We start from the raw sequence: 16,921 nt of genomic DNA, 5'->3' as shown, positions 1-16,921 counted from the left end.
CTGGTTGAAACTCTCCACTATTTTACCGCTGCTGTAGATAACAAGGAACAGGTCGACGTAATATGCACAGACTTTGCAAAATCCTTCGATAAGGTCTCGCACCATAAATTTCTCTTCAAGCTCGAACAAACGGGCGTAAACGAAAATATCTTAAAGTGGATTGACGCATACTTAACGAACCTCAAGCAGTTGGTGCGAATTGATGGGTTTGAGTCTGAATATCTTGATGCTTATTCCCGTGTCCCTCAAGGGTTCGTGTTGGGCCCATTGCTGTTTTTGGTGTATAGAAGTTTATTGATTGATTGATTGTAGGGTTTAACGCGCCGACGCAACGCAGGCGATGAGGCGCGCCATAGTGGAGGGCTCCGGATTAATTTTGACCACCTGGGAATCTTTAACGTGTGCCGAAATCTCGTACACACGGGCGTTTTTGCTTTTCGCCTCCATCAGAAAAGCGGCCGCCGCGGCCGGGAAACGAACCCGCGACCTCGTGCTCAGCAGCGCAACGCCTTAGCCACTGTGGTGTATAGAAGTGATGTTGTTGATGTTGTTAACCGCTGCATCTGACTTTCATGTTCTCTGTGCCGTAGTAATTGCTTATCTGTAAACGGTGCCTTTCAAAACAGTTGTGCGCGTATCGTGTTCTCTTTTATGTGAACATTGTTGCCGTATTTTTTTCTTTTCTTCAGCGATGTGTAAACGTTTGTCTCCGAGTACTTTTTTTTATTTATTCTTTCTGTGGCAATATTTATCATCGTTTCGTGGTTTTCTCATTGCAAATAGCTGTTATCGGCCCAATTTTCCGCAGCGTTGCGTCAAAATGTCAAGCGCGTAAAATCAATTGCAGGTATGCGCTCTCTCTGTCGTGTTTTCTTTTGTATTCTTTTTTTTCTTTGACAAAGATTGTCCAGGTGTTTCGTGTTATTATTTTTTTCTGTCTTGTATTAATATGTATCCAGTCAACTATTGCGTCCTTGTGAATGTAAGCTTGTATTCCCACTCCTGCCTAAGGCCTGGCACTCAGGCTGGCAGTATTCAGTAAGTAAGTAAGTAAGTAAGTAAGTAAGTAAATAAATAAATAAATAAATAAATAAATAAATAAATAAATAAATAAATAAATAAATAAATAAATAAATAAATAAATAAATAAATAAATAAATAAATAAATAAATAAATAAATAAATAAATAAATAAATAAATAAATAAATAAATAAATAAATAAATAAATAAATAAATAAATAAATAAATAAATAAATAAATAAATAAATAAATAAATAAATAAATAAATAAATAAATAAATAAATAAATAAATAAATAAATAAATAAATAAATAAATAAATAAATAAATAAATAAATAAATAAATAAATAAATAAATAAATAAATAAATAACATATCGATTTTGCAGCCCACTGGGGTGCGACAAGATGAGACTTTAGGTCGGCAAACTAACAATCGCAACCTCGGTGCAAAAAAATTTGCCGTAGTCCGTAGTTTGTCAAGCGGAAGCTCGGTTTTCGCGCCGAAAGCGCATGTATCACTTTCTGATGGCACGCGCTCCTACAATTTCCCCCTATTCCCATCTCCACACTCCTACCCTTGGAACGAACGAGCGATTAGACGCTTTCATTGCGCAACCGCACGTTGCGCTGGCTTGACCTTGACTGAGTTTGAAGGTAACTTTGACGCTGCGATAAACGAGTCGTTTTCTCGATTCGTACTTGAGTAATAGAGCTGTCTCTCTGAAATCCACGGGCTTCGGTGCAGCCAACCGAGTCATTGTTGCAGGTGCAAATGCAACGTTCAATATTTTTTGCACACGGTGTATTTTGCAAGCGAAATACAACAAATAAACTCTCAGTGACCCAGAGATTTTTCATACTCTGTCACCTTGTGTGTACTGGCCTATACGAGGTGGCCATGGTTTACGAATTGCGCGGACCACTGCTCCCCATAGGAGGTGCCTGCCGAGACATGAATTCGTGGCCGCTGTGGGACTCCATTTACGCCGTTTGTGCAACGGTCGGAATAGTCATCCCGCTCTTTCCATAGACGGCGTCACCATGGCGCCGTTTGAGAATCGTGTCGGGACATTAAGGAACGCGTTTGTTCTGCATCAACTGGACGGGAAGGTTCTGCAGTTTGCAACGGTTGGGTACGAACACGAGAATCGTGGCCCATAAACGAATTGCATCGCATCTGATTCCCAACAGCGGAAACTACTCACAGGGACTCCAATCATTTGCCTCTCTGGGGGAACTTGACCCCAGTGCGACGCTCATTTTTCGGAGCGCTAGACATATTCGCGTGTTCCATGTGCTGTGACCAATGTCCTGTGATGAGATGCAAGCTATTCAGCGCAGAATGTAGCAGACGGTTTCACACACGTCAAGCATGTGCAATTGCATCTCTTGAAGGGTGCATGCCCGCTGCTTTCCTGCCGTGCCGTTAGCTTGTTCTGCTACCACTGTATGCCACCGGCTCCAGTGTCGCCTCTAAGTGGGACTGAGATACTGCATGTGCGCCTGAATATTCAGCGGTAATAGAATACACGTTTACTATGACGCGCGCCACAGTGAAGGACTGCGCATTAGTCAGAACCGCTGGGAATCTTTCACGTGCGGCGAAGTCTCAACATGCGGGCGTTTTTGTTGTTGGCCTTAGCAGAAAAACCTCCGCCGCGGCCGGCATCGAGTGGCAATTACGTCACTTGCCGGTCTCCACGCATCCGTAGGTTAGATTGCCGTCGCGGTCGCGGTTTTTAAATGCTGTATAGGCATTTCGGGGAGGTGCAAACGAGAAAATACGCCTGCCCGTCTCTAGCGCTTGATGTGTCACGCTTTGCCGCATTCAGAAAACACAATCAATTAAAATTCAAGCCGTCCCACTCAACGTGAAAGCTGTCGGAATTCAGAGCGGTGATTCGCCATAACGGGCTCTGGCGCCATTATCCGCTTACTGCTAGCACCCATCACGCCCTTCACCGCCCTGTCTCACTCCTCTTTTGATGAATGGAATGGAGGTTTGTCCAACGCAATTCAAATTTCCCGCCTTTGCAGTGCTCGCGAGCCCTTTACCTAGGACAGAACGAACGGGACTTCTGTTCTTTTTGTGCTTGCTTTCATCCCGCACGCGCCGGGGCCTTTTAAGCGCAGTTTCGAACGCGCCGTTTTTGGCGGCCACTTTTTTCGCTTACTCTGCAAAAACCAACCCAAGGGCGTTCCTAACTAAAGGGCGCGGGGCTGCCTGTTCTATACACAGATTTTGCCTCAAATATACCTGCAGTTTGGTTTGGGGTAAACAACGGCAACATGTATGACAAGCGCCAGCGGTTCAAGAGTTTCGAACGGTTACGACTATATGAATCGCTTGGTTTTTGAAGCCTCTGTTACGGTACGCCGTCGGGCTCTATTTGGGTCCGTTATCTCGCTGGGCAGCCTGATTCCGGCAGTCGCTTGACATCGAAGCGTTACAGCGAGCGAGCTGCGACGTCAAGGCGAGCCCCTAAAGAGCTCTGCACTTAAAAGCGCTGGGGCCTTCATCATTTGATATCAGACTCCTTAAATTGCCTCCCAAAATCTTTCACAGCAATATATATGTGTGTAGTAGTGAAGCCCACTTATAAAGGGAGTCGTGGTAAAGCGCTCCTTACTCTGACGCAAGGCGTATGTATTATGCCCGTAAAAGTGTTTCCCCAGCAATGGGGTTGTGGTTTGCGGGAGAGGAAATGAAAAGGAAAGGCAGTGGACATTGTTTGAGCTCGGCAATCCCCAGCAATGCATATCTGTATTGTAGTGAAGCTGCTTGTAAAGGCGCTTAATGTATAGTGTTTCATAAGTATACATGGGGTTTTATTGAGGCACTTAATAAAAGGACTTAGGTATCAGGTGTTAGGTATTAGGTATTAGGTATTAGGTATTAGGTATTAGATGCAAGTTAGGTATCAGACTGCTCATATAGCACCTGAAAAATCTATTCCCAGCAATGCAAGTGTAGTAGGAAAGCTGCCTTTAACGGGTCTCGGTGGACAAAAGAGCGGATTAAGCATTTTACTATTTCCGCTTGAAGCATCTGCAATTTTTCATTTAGCGAGGTGACGGCACGCGGCACGTGGATTTTTCTAGCCATTCGACGTGTACAACATCTGGTGTACAACGACGTTGTGTACAAGCCGGATCATGATTGACACAACTCTTTTCCAATAAAGTGGCCTTTTCCAGGATTGAACCGGTGTTCTTGTGCTCAGATCTCACAACGCCTTAGCCGCTGAGCCATTGCAGCAGGTTTCGATACAGAGCTGCGCTATCTTGAGCGTGTTTAAACAAAACTGGTTTTGAAATCAGCGCGTCCATTGCGAGCAAAGTTCCGAACTTCTCGTGAACACTTCCTGGAGCCACTCTAGTCCCCCTCCCGCTCGTGCCAGAGACCCCAGAGTGAAGTCGGCCTCGTAGTTCCCGCCGCTGCGTAGGGCCTCAGTTGCTGTCGCGTGCAGCTGCTCCGCGGAAGGAGCTCGCCCCCCTGCGCTCTGGAACTCGTTACTTGGGGCAGCTGAGCTCAGCGTGCGCGTTCATTCAGCTGGAGGTAATGCGCGTTTGACTGCTCCCAGAACGAGCGGCTGCTCAAAGCGCGCGTGATTACATCATTTGCCAGCGTCTAGCGGAGACGCCTAATACTGTAGCAGCACCTCCCCTCGCGTAGAAGTAGATGACTCTGCCTTTTTTTTTTTCTTTTTCGCCAATTCTAGCCACCGCTACCCGCTTCTCCCTGGGTCGCATTTCTTCGATCAAAACATTCAGGACAGTCTTGCGTCTGTAAGCTCTCGAGACAACTGTAATATATGTAATATATGCCTCACTGACGAAGGACATACTTTGATAAATGTGGATGGGCTGGGATACGATAAAGCCAAACATGCCTCGCCCGCTAGCAAGACTTTTGCCCGAAAACCAAAGTTCGGAAGTTCTCATCATTTATTCTTACAGTAACGGGCTTGTAAGACGTTTCCCCAGGCGTGAAAAGGCATTAGAACACAGATTACCAACATTTTTGACGCTGCGAACAGTGTGAAAACAGTATAAAGAAATACCGCATTTCGGCTGCTGTTTGTATGTTACGGAATTGATCTGATGCTTCGCCGGTCCTACAATCTCTTAGCGTAGCGTCTGGGCGTCTGAATGATGCACATAGTTTTGCAAAATGTTCGCGTAAACTGCTTCACAGCTCGCCAAACAAACGACCGTGTTTCGAGTGAAGCCATTTTATTACACCATACAACGTCCCTGTTTATTTTGAAACCCATCCACGGATATGTAATCAACTTTTTGTTATTTTTTATCCGTTTTAAATCCTCGCTCACCTCCAAAAATATGCCCTTAAGAACAGCATTCACGTTCGTCTTCGAGAGACAACGTTCTCGTTTGAGAGTTGGCCGCCCACTCTACCCAGGTTTTTTCTGTTGATTGTTCCTGTGCCGCCTCCGAACAAATTACAGCCTCCAACCGTGTGGCGTAACGTATCCAGCTGCAAATGGAATTATCTTTCGTGGGTATAAACAGGGTACTCTTTTATGGCCGTGCATTTCTGCGCCTCACATTTTTTCGTATGGCCCATAAAACAAGTTACGCCGGAAGAATAAATAATAACGTTCAGTATCATAGACGGGCGAGTGGCGTTGGGGGGTTAAAACCTTGCGCACAAGCCCAAGCCCGAAATACTCGATGGCACACATAAGTAGTACAGTCCGGGTCAAAAGTCCCCAGGCTGTTCCAAAAATTCCCAGGACACAAACAAATCAAGCAGAACCTAAGCTCTGGAGTGGAATTAGCCTATAATGTTTTTTTTTTATGAATTGCAATGAATAACGCTTTTACCAGCCTTAAGAGGGTCACGAAGAAAAAGTACGAGTTTGTTTTATTCAAAATAGTTGGTGTTTTATGATGCCCTCAGCGCTTGTCCGACAGGAAACGATGCTTTATTTACTGAGAAAAAAAAAAATAATTTAAGCCAAATATTCCAATTCTCCCGGTAAATTGTGTGTTTCGTGACGTCGAAAATGGCGTAACCAGGGCAGGTGTTTAAAACAGAGGTTACTATGTGGAGTAAGGCTTTCGCCCGCGGCAAGAACATATTTTTTTCTTGGCCTGGTTGCCGTCTGCCTTCATAGAGAGCATAGCGATACCGCGCTCAAGGACCACTGTCCGCTTAGAGTTTCTCACAAAATGCACTAGAGAGGAATCTGGCGCTAGTGTCTATGCGGCTCACATCAAGGCCGTCTATGTAGTCATGTACCGCCATTATATCATGCTTTCGCCTTAGTTTCATCATTAGCTTGGATCGAAACGTTTCAGTGACAGCAAATTTAAACAAAGTGCCACAAAAACGCAAAGAATAGTGTGCAATTATGTAAGTGAAAAATAAAACACGCTGTTTTAAAACTAGGGAAAAGTGAAGTAAAGTGTATTTTTGCCGGAATGGTTGTGCCTGCTATTCTGCAGGCCAAGGTGGTAGTTACGAACAATGTTAATATGGGGGGGGGGGGGGGGGAGGGCTCATTAGAGACTCTTATTTTATTAATTTTACCCTTATTTCAAATAATAAGTTGTTTGAAGAGTTTAGAAAGTATTTTGAGCGTGCCTATGAAAATGTCGCTTTCGTGGTGAACCGGTGGACCGACCGTCAGCTACAGTTTAACAAAACTTGCTGCTGAGCGAGTTGGTTTATACTTGAAGAAAAAAAAGAAAACGTGGCATGAAACAGTCGTGGACGAAGGCAAGATAGGACGGAGACAGGCGCCCGTATCTGTCGTATCTTGTCTTCGCCAAAGTACGTTTTGTTTCTTTTTTCGTCAGCTACAAATTCCGCGGTGGCACATATACCCGCTCAGTCATACGGCCTTCGACTTCGGCATGACTAACGTCAGGTGCGTTCACGCACTGCCTGCTGTTTCACCCAACGTGCCTACAACAGAACAGTGACGATTTCGGCTTCCTCGTAGCTCGTAGACATGTTAATGCATAGTGAAGAAAGCAAATCGCCAAAACTGCTTAAGAATCCAATTATCATGCCAAGCCCAAGCCAAAAAGGGGGTCTTCCCATAAGCCCCCACGACGACATGGATTACCAAGCGCAGTCTCCTCTCTAGTATACTTACTAAGAAACTCTATGACTGTCCGCACGCGGTTTTTTTTTTTTTCTGACCGGACTTTTACTTCGCTTATTATTACGATTGATACCAATCGTGTCGGGAAATATTGGGTATGACACGACAGGATGGGTCACGTAAGTAGCAATGTCCCTTATGCCAGTTGGCCAGTGTGTCCGACAAACCCAACGCGCTCGACGGCTGTGCAGCGTGGGCTGGCACAGTACCCACCGTACGCGCTAGTGCTTCTATGTTTTCGTGTTCGTTCGTCAATTTTATTCCTTAGCCGAACATGCTTGGTGCTATAAAAAGAATGTGCACTGAATTTAAGCGGCAATACTTCGTTCTGCAATCTCACAAGCGCTGTTTAACCTGTTTTATTCGCATTCGATTTTGTCGGTCTCAGCCAATGTCAACAAACTGCCCATAATACGCCATAGGTTCAGTGCAGAAAAGTCGCTAGTTAGTGGCATGGGTATTCTCTGTTCTCCTTATTATACAGCTTATTTCAGCGACGTTTGCGTTAAAAGTGGTGTCAGGAGGAGGAATAAACGTCCCTATGAAGCAGTTCGCCTTGGGGAAGAGTCCTCATTCCAGGACCCCTTAATATACCGTCCGGCTTCTTGGGCGCTCTTCACCAGCCAAAGCTCGTCGTCGGGGTCTGAGCTGGACATTGCTCTCCCCTAGTGCCGGGGAGGGGAAGGGCGGGGGCGGGGGGACAGGTATGTTGGGGTTCCTATCGCAGCCTCACATATTATGGTAAAAGGTGCCCGGAGCTTCGCAGAAGTTGCATTGCGAGGAGTACAGAGTAGGATTGTGGGCTCTAGTTGGGTGTGGAAAGGTGTTTGTTTGGATTTCTCGAAGGTGAAGTCCTAGTGCTATTCTAACGGAGCTGTCTTTCAAATGAACCAAACTTGCATTTTGCCTTCATGGCCCCTTTAAAGTATAAGGTATCTCGTTTTATTTCGATAGCTAAGCTTGTGCCTTGAATTATTTGTGACCTGGAAATCTTTGGCATGGCTCTGAAGACTTTTGACCCAGTCTACATGCGTGTGCACATTCGGGGGAGGCAAGTCGCAGAAACCACGATGCAATGCTGGTACTTTAAAGGGACTCTGCAATACTTACGATGAACGCTTCCATTTTTTCCTTCGCGTCTGGAAGAACTGCGAAAAAGCTATAGTTATCGCCTGCAGGGAGCGGCAAGGCGTGACTTGCTCGTCGCAGCAGATACGCATTCCGTTTCTGCCTTACTTTGTGGTTTACTTTCTAAAGTGGGTATCGAATGCGCTCATGGCTGCAACTGAAGGAAAACCGCCAATACCGGGAGAGAGAGAAAAATCTTTTGAGCAAGTTTCAAAGTTATATGATGGGCATATAGCAGTAATTTTTAGCTGAGCTATTTTGCGACCCCCTAATCTCAGAAGTGGATGTGTTGGTTGACTACGTTCTGCAAGCATTTAAAATTTTGAAAAAAGTTAGTGAAGTGCTGCAGGGTCCTTTTAACGCCATGGTTGCGAGAGCTACACCCAGGATGTGAGGCACGCCGTAGAGGAGGGCTCCATGTTAGTTTATACAACATTACATTTTTATGACGTGCGCCCAAAGTCTGCACTGGTTGATATTTCGGCTTCTGTGTGTACGAAGTAGACAACACCCGCCGCGGTGACTCAGTGGCTAAGACGTTGCGCTGCTGAGCACGAGGACGCGGGTTCGATTCCCGGCCGCGGCGGCCGCTTTTCTGATAGAGGCGAAAAGCAAAAACGCCCGCGTGTACGAGATTTCGGCGCACGTTAAAGATCCCCAGGTGGTAAAAATTATTCCGGAGTCCTCCACTACGGCGCGCCTCATCGCTTGCGTTGCGTCGGCGCGTTAAACCCTACAATCACTCAATCATGAAGTGGACAAGAAAGAAATAATGGCGCAGTGGTTCTTACAAATTTGCACAATCTCGCACTCGACGAAGACTCTTGCTGCTACCCGATTCTTGACAAATTTTTGGAACCAGCCGCCCTAGCGACTTCCATTTTTGCACCATGTAACCCCTAACCCCACCTAGAGGTACAGACTGCAGCACTAAGGATTAATCAAGGAATTTGTTGCCATGTGCCCTGGAGATTGCGAGGACTAACAAAAAAATAGAAGTTAACAAACTTTTGCTCTCACGGTTCCTGTGGAAAATGACATATCTCTGGTACGTTTGTTTATCCTCTGTGCCCCGAAGCATAACGATTTCAGCGGCATGGTATGCTGCCGCCTTTCTGTTTCGTCTGTTCGTTCGGGCAGCGTGTTACGTGGTCACAGGATGTGATGTTTCTAGCGAAAAAGCATGCATGGCAAAAAAAAAAACCTGTTGAAGGATGACCCACACAAGACTGCCGCGATGTTCAACATCACTGAAGCTGAAGTTTTTTATTGCTATTATTGTTTGATTGGTATTTATTTATTTACTTGCTTATTAATTACTATATGATTGGCTGTCTGTGTTCAGCCGTTGTCCACGAGGATGTATTACGAAGACTTAGACCGTTGAGGCAAACGGCGCAGAAGTGAGGGGGGGGGGGGGGGGGGCGGAGAGATCGGTGTCGGTCAAGGCCAGGCTACACTAGGTGCACCCGCACACGTGCGCCTGGACTAGATCGGTTGTGTGCCGGTGCAGCTGTTCGACTAGTGCCGCTGGCAACGTGCGCTCTCTAGTTCACGAGCTGGCTCCATATGCGCTCGGCGGAAGGAGCTGGCTAGATATAGGCCGCTATATTGGTCGGAAAGGAGACCCTGTGTCGACGTGCTAGTTTCCAGCAAAGGCCCTCTCCGTTCTGTGCGTTGCGAAGCATCACCAGTGAGGCGGCTTTTTCTCCCTAAGAATATTGATGCCTGGGAGTGTGCTGTAGAGCACGGTAAGGTGATCGCGGCTAGCCTTTCGTTTCCCTGCGCACGTTAGTTGACTGTTGTGCTTAATCTCTGCCTGGTTCTGCTTGGCGTACTCGCTTGTAGTTATGGGAGGCAACGTTGCCTACGTTCCCGCATGTGTACTTGCCTTTTCTGTCGTAGGATGTGACGTAGATGTGGCTGCGAGCAGAACGTACTTACGCACGCATGTACCGACGTCACGCCGCATCACCGTCGTGATCATGAACTCCGCCTTACAAACCCGGGGATCGACTGATGTGAGGAGCTGAATGGTGAGTGAGGGAACTCGATCCTGTGATATTACGCGGCGGATTAGGGACGACGATCCCGCAGGGCGATCACGCGTCGTGGCAGAGAGAAGGTGGCGGATGAGTACAATGCCACACTATCTTAGTACTAGCAGGACTACCGTCCTCACGACGCGTGCAGCAGAATGAGAACCGGAGTACCCGTCCTCGAGTGGCACTTCACTCGCTCCTCGAAGCAATGAGCACTGGATTCAGTAAGGGTATGTGCGCGTGTATGTGTGTGCGCACGAATCACGGAGCAAGAATATATAGAAGGCCAAACGGCCCATTGCGGCAATCGCGGGCGAGCGACCAGATAATGTCACAATTAAATGCAAAGCGGACTGCAAAGCTTCGTAGCGGCGACGGTATGGTAGCGGCACCTGATGAACGAAATGATAGAGGCCGCAATTCATTCCGTGGCTGCGCAGTGAAATGCCGTTCGCGACGGCCGCGCAGTTTCTTCACCCGCGGCAGATTCCGCTAGTTAACCTATAATGACCTCTTGTGACATTATCTGGCCGCGGTTGGAAGCCTCGTGGCCTCGTTTCTACTCCTATCTTACCCTTGCTCCGTAGTACGAATACACTCATCAGTATTCCTGCCTAATTCTCACCAATTACTTCAAAAGGGGAAGTAACTACGATTTTTCCACGGCCAGCCATCCTGCTAGTACGTATCCCGTACGAAAGCCCATATGTTGGAATAACGTTCGCTAAGACCATTGCGTGCTACAAAAAAAAAAAAAAAAAAAAAAAAAACGTGTGAAGCGTTAAAACAACGTGGTTTATCAATTCAAATACGGCGACAGCACTCGCGCCGCCGTCTGCACCCTACTCGATCTTTCTCGGCACTCTGGGGACACCCGTTCCGAATATATACTTACCGTTTTTTTTTTTAAGTGAAGTGTGTGCGTCTATACTTAGGACTTCCTCATAATTGAAAATATTTAATTATTCGTGCGTTTACACGGCAACAATTTTTGTTGTGGCTGTTTTACGGACTACCTGCTAATTCGATCATTTCAGCAGCCCCCTACGGATCCTAAATATCAGCCGCGGCCTGCGAATCTTAACAATTTCGTGAGTGTTTCCAGTCACGTACAGCTCCTTTACTCGTGCGTTGCTTTAGTTGTGGTCTCGGAGGCTTGATAATCCACATCCCGAGCCATTGAGTGCAATTTCGCCTATCTCCGTTTGTCTGCGGCATCACCCGCTTTAAAGGCTTTAAACCGGCTTTGCTTGCCGTTTTTTCCCGTCTGTCTTTTCCGCTTCCTTCAATTACTTTTTTCGTGTGTTGAAACGGACGGACTTTCCTTCTACGATTCGACATTCGGAATCAGCTTTTTTCGAGTACTCCAGTCCAACTCTGTTTGAAACTTTCGGTATTCGGATACCGGCATTCTGACAGCGATATTCGGATTCGAATCAGATAACAAAACATTAAAATTACGCTTCAGGCGCTTGAGTACGTCGCTGTGGCTTTTGAGTTCTGTATTATGAGGAACCACGCATATAACGCTTGCAGTAAATACCGCTGTACAAAATGCATTGCGCGAAGGTTTTTAGCCCGACAGCGCTAGATGCTTTGGGTCTGTCGTCTGCAAAGCTTGCCAATCAAGGTCATGGAGTAAAAGATTGCGGTATGACCAAGAAAGAGAGTTGCTGGGAAACGTCGTTCTGTCGTCGTATGAAGCCCCTCAGTAAAGATGGGAAGAAACGTCGCGGGGGTTACAAAAAACGGACAATTTCGACTAACGAGAAACCTGGGGAGGGGCGAAGAATCCAGTGTATGAATGTATTCAAAGATTGTATGGGCCGTATTCTGAGTCCCTCCTCTACTCCATTTGCTCCTTGCACTCGACTGAGGGAAGGATTGATTTGATTGATTGTAGGGTTTAACGCGCCGACGCAACGCAGGCGATGAGGCGCGCCGTAGTGGAGGGCTCCGGATTAATTTTGACCACCTGGGGATCTTTAACGTGCGCCGAAATCTCGTACACACGGGCGTTTTTGCTTTTCGCCTTCATCAGATAAGCGGCCGCCGCGGCCGGGAATCGAACCCGCGACCTCGTGCTCAGCAGCGCAACGCCTTAGCCACTGAGCCACCGCGGCGGGTGACTGAGGGAAGGAATCCGCAATGGTTATGCATGGGGAAATCGATTTGAAGGATCTCCTCCACGGACGCTCGTGTGGAGGAAGTACTCAGAATACCAGGGTATCTCTCTTGCCGCAGGGCGCGCGCTGACTGGGCGCCGGAGAAGCGCCGGGGGGGAGGAGCAATCGCGCGCTTGCTGATGCGGTGGTGCCCTCTCGTGCGTTGAACCGGATTTAAGCAATCTGCATGCCCCATCTGCCCCAGTTTGGGGTAGTGGCAGGGGTCAACGCGAGCGCAGTGAAATGCCCGCGCCTCGCCCTGGGGGCTCGCCCTCGGTGATCAACGAGGCCCCGGCAACAACTAAGTATACGTTTTCTTGCTTCGACCGACCACCCGGCCCGATCAGGTCTAGTGTCGAGAGCCGGTGGGCACTTGAGTGTAACACAAATTATAACCCGCCTACAAACAACTGCTTGACGATTGATAAAGCGGACAGGGAGCGTTCCATAAATCTTTGAATCATATTAGTTTATTTCGAATCGGTTTTATCCATTATACACTTTTCTTTCAGTACGCGTTGCATTCTAGCGCGAGGCGTTGGAAAGCGAGTGTCCCGCTGTTTTAGTACCGCGACAATCGGAGACGACGACAGGAGACGCCGACAGCCCGAGTCCCTAAGGTGCTTGGCCCTTAAATACACGCTGCTAGGATATACGGTGTGTGGTGGTGCAGGCTGGAGCATTTTAAGCGTATCGTCTGCTAGCGTGCACAACTAAACAGTGCTCCCCTCGCTTTAGCGCTACCACTTGCATTAGCATGAGCAGACTCACTCAATTTTTAGGGCCGGAGCACCTTAAGGGCCTCGGGCTGTCGGCGTCTCCTCTCGTCGTCTCGTGTAGTCACGGTACTAAAAGATCGGAACACTCGCTTCCCAACGCCTCGCGCTAGAACGTAACGCGTTCTAAAAGAATACACCGGGACACTCGTTTTCCAAAGCCTCGCGCTAGAACGTTTCATCTCCGTGAGCAAAAACGCGTACTAAAAGAACACACCGGGACACTCGTTGTCCAACGCCTGGCGCTAGGCCGCTTCGTGCTTCAAAGACACGAGACTTCTACAGCAAAGCTGTATACCTCTACCTGAACTTCGCACGATCAACGACTTGGAAGCGCGGGAGCCTCATCAACACCAGGAGCATTAGGGCACGAGAGAAAAAACCAAGAAATACATTATGCATATTGACTGGGATTAGCTACGCCATTGCTGATTGTATATAATAAATTTACATATTTGCGCAGTTAAAACAAAGTCATCTTCTATGTGTCAGTGACCATTGCCAGTGATTTTGCTGTGGTAAACACCGGCGCGCACTGCATGCTCCACCCCGCCCCAGATTTCACGTTCATGGAGATGGCCCGGGATTTTTGTTTGTTGCCGCCGGCAAGGCGGTTTTCGTATGTCGCTCCCCTCCATAAAAGCTGCTGAAAGGTGCTCAGGGTAGTAAGTTTAAGTAGTCTTCGCCTATTTTTAAAACATAACATCGAAATTCTGTGAAATATCGATGACAGAAGCCATGCGGGCAGACCCGGGAATTATGTTCGTGGCATGACGAAGGGCCACAAAGTTTCCTTTTTATGGGCTCCAAAACATTGTGTTGTGCGCGCCACTCCGGCCCCACTGACGCATGGCATCATCAACTGGAATTACTATTTGCCGGCTTGGGCTATCCTGCCGAACACACTCTATTCAAGATCGGTGGCAGGCATGTCCGCGCGGATTGTATACCCAACTCGTAATTTCTAAAATTTGCCTTGGGCTAACTTGCCTGCAATGTAGTGCGTCCCGTTTTGTGAGTAGTCTGTCATAGTCACGGACGGTACCGGAACCTCTACCTGCTTTCTCAGCTCCACTGGATTTAGCGGGCGTCCGTAGTGTGCTTCATGAAGACTCTTCGAGCTCACACCTTCAACTTTGATGAAACTTTTTCCAGCTTGCTTGTTTGCTCATAATACCAGTGCAAAGCAGCCAGCACGGCTCAGAACCAACGTAACCTCCATACTGTTTAGTTTACGTCCCCTTTAGTTCTCAGTAATATCGCGATGCCCCTGTGCTGCTCAGATATTCCAGTCTTGCTCATCCTTGATGGAGGACGTGCTGACGTGGTGGAACATTATCGAAAACAGCGCACGAGGACGAGCGGGGCATTTGTGAGCCTGGTGTGTCGCCAGCTCGGCCTGCACGGCTGAACAGATTTCGCGCAAGCATGAGAGCGATGCGCAGGCAGACTCGGATCCGCTCGGCCACGACCGGGCGCAGCCAAAGGCGATTGCCGCGCAAGCCAATTAGGACCTCTGCTGCAGGAGCACGCTGCTTCGTCCGCGCGCCTTCCAACACCGCCCGGCGCGGGGGTACACATTACTGCAGCGCGCGCTTTCAAAGCACACACAACGGCGGGCTGGCCGCGAAGCGGGCCCTGCCGCCGCCGCGAGTGATTTCCTGCACGCAGCCTGCGCCACTAGCGGCCGCGTTCCCGCGTCGCCTGCTCGTCGCTGTTTTCCGCCGCTGCCTGCAGGCGTTATGGGGCCGCCGCCAAGAGCTGCTGCAGTGCCTCTACGCTTGGTGGAAAGCGGGGCTGTGTAGCGCTTCTCGGGAAGGCGTGGCGCGGTTTTTTTCCTATCTGATTGCTCTCCACGGACGTTACACGATTGTAACTAACCTATAAGCGTTACTAGTCTCGCAGTAAGCATAGCCCATTGTCAAAAGTACGCAAGCGGCAGGACGCACCGGGAAAAATCTTGTGGGGATGTCAATGATCTTACCGACTTCCTTTTGGGGTTGACTATCTCTGTTTTATAAGCGATTACTTTGCCTCCGTATAATATAGTGCTGAATTTGAAATCTACTGCGTCACATGAACATACATTTCTGTGATTGTACGAACGCTTTTAGGTGTTCTAAATGCAACAAAAAAGTATGCTATGATAATTCGCGCTTTCATAGTAATAACCGGGCGTTCAAACTCTGATGGTGAAAGCACCTGGCGTCCAGAGTAAATCTAGGTCCACGCGTATACCCTGCGAGTATACATGTTCTCCTGGCGTCAGCCCCGTATTGATTGTACTATCGCTAGAGAGAACTCTGGAGAAACTGCTGGGTTTCAAGCTGGGGGAAACTTCGTGCAGTAAGTCCGCTGGTCGCCCGTGTGGAGCTTCGTCACCTGCGCGTTGCTCACCGACGACCCATCGTCTGTGGCTGCAGAAGTGGACGGCCCCTGAGTGCGCAAGATGGCGGCTGCTGCTCTGCGGAAGCGGCGCCTTCCGCTCCAGTGTGTGTCATGCATCCCTCGGCCCGGGCGCGTCCTGGGGCCAGCCGAATAGTGCCTCGGCGGGTCGGCAGCAGGGGGCGCCCGCTGTTCGCCGCAGCCGCAACGTACCTGCGCTCGGGGCGTTCATTGATCCTCATCAAGGCGTTCCGTACTTGCTCCCCATTCTCCCTTTCTTTCTCTTCACCTGGAAAGACCCAAGGCGTTCCTCCCCGTGGGTCACGCAACGCCTGGACAGAGGCTTCCGAATTTCCCGCCTATATGGTTGCCATCGCCGGTAAAAGCCTACCATTTAGAGCTTGGAGGGACACGGCGCCCACGTTCTGCGTCATGTCGGTTTTCTCCGCGCGGATCAGTGCTCTCGCTTAAGCGTTGTTGGCCGCTCCTTGCTGCAGTACTTAATGGGCCTCCCGCTGCGCATCGCTTGAGAGCTTCTGCGGAGCTCTATCGTAGCCGAGTTTACTGTCTTATCTTCACGGTACCATTCGCGTCTTCGTTGACATTGCAACCATTCGCCTCCATTTGCGCCGTCAGGACCCGTAACTTGAACTTAGAAAATTTGTTCGCCTGGGTGTTTTATTTTGAAAAAGCTTTTAGCAAAAAAGTTCCATATTGATTCACAGAGTGCAAGCAGCACACCTGCTATATGAAGAAAAAAATTGCTTCCTAGCTTACAAGAACACCCCCTCTCCGCATATACTGTGCACTCTGGTGAAACCCAACTTGCTTAAGCGAAATTCTTATTTGAGCCGTAAAAAGTACAAGCGGTCTGTTTAAATAGACGCGAAACAAAAACGCAGTGCACAGCTCAGTCATGTGAATTGTAGGCCTTGGTTTACATGAGCATTTATTGCCTCCCAGCAAACCTTCACTGAACCGAGGAGCCGCGGTGAAGTGTCGGGATAGTAGGACATCGGTGGGGCATGCCTGTAATTTCAGGAAGTTACTGAAAGTAACCCGCGTCATTTTTTTCCGCATTGAGACATCGCTACGCAGAGACGTCCACAGAGGCTGGTCGTTATGTAGGACGGCGGTTAAGTTTGCTTTCTTGAAAAGGCGGTGAATTTCGTCCGGAGAAGCGGAAATGTCGGATCGTCTTTTTCACAGAAAGCCGCCATGTGCATGAAGTGGGCAAATAAACCCTTTTATATGGGAAGCTTACAATT

The 16,921-nt window shown here is 48.3% G+C and overlaps 1 protein-coding gene and 1 pseudogene across 8 annotated transcripts in view; one reads left to right on the top strand and one right to left on the bottom strand.

The window, feature by feature from the left end:
* Cac (calcium voltage-gated channel subunit cacophony) overlaps positions 1-16,921 on the top strand; it is a 906,370-nt gene that overhangs the window by 597,068 nt on the left and 292,381 nt on the right. The gene's annotated exons all lie outside the window — the stretch shown is intronic.
* LOC144156394 (U1 spliceosomal RNA) lies at positions 12,671-12,801 on the bottom strand (annotated as a pseudogene).

This window comes from Haemaphysalis longicornis, unplaced genomic scaffold (genome assembly GCF_048455015.1).
Source record: "Haemaphysalis longicornis isolate Haplotype H1 unplaced genomic scaffold, Haemaphysalis longicornis Haplotype H1 scaffold_1, whole genome shotgun sequence".
In the NCBI taxonomy this organism is placed as follows: domain Eukaryota; kingdom Metazoa; phylum Arthropoda; class Arachnida; order Ixodida; family Ixodidae; genus Haemaphysalis; species Haemaphysalis longicornis.
This window is presented reverse-complemented; position numbering and strand designations above follow the sequence as displayed.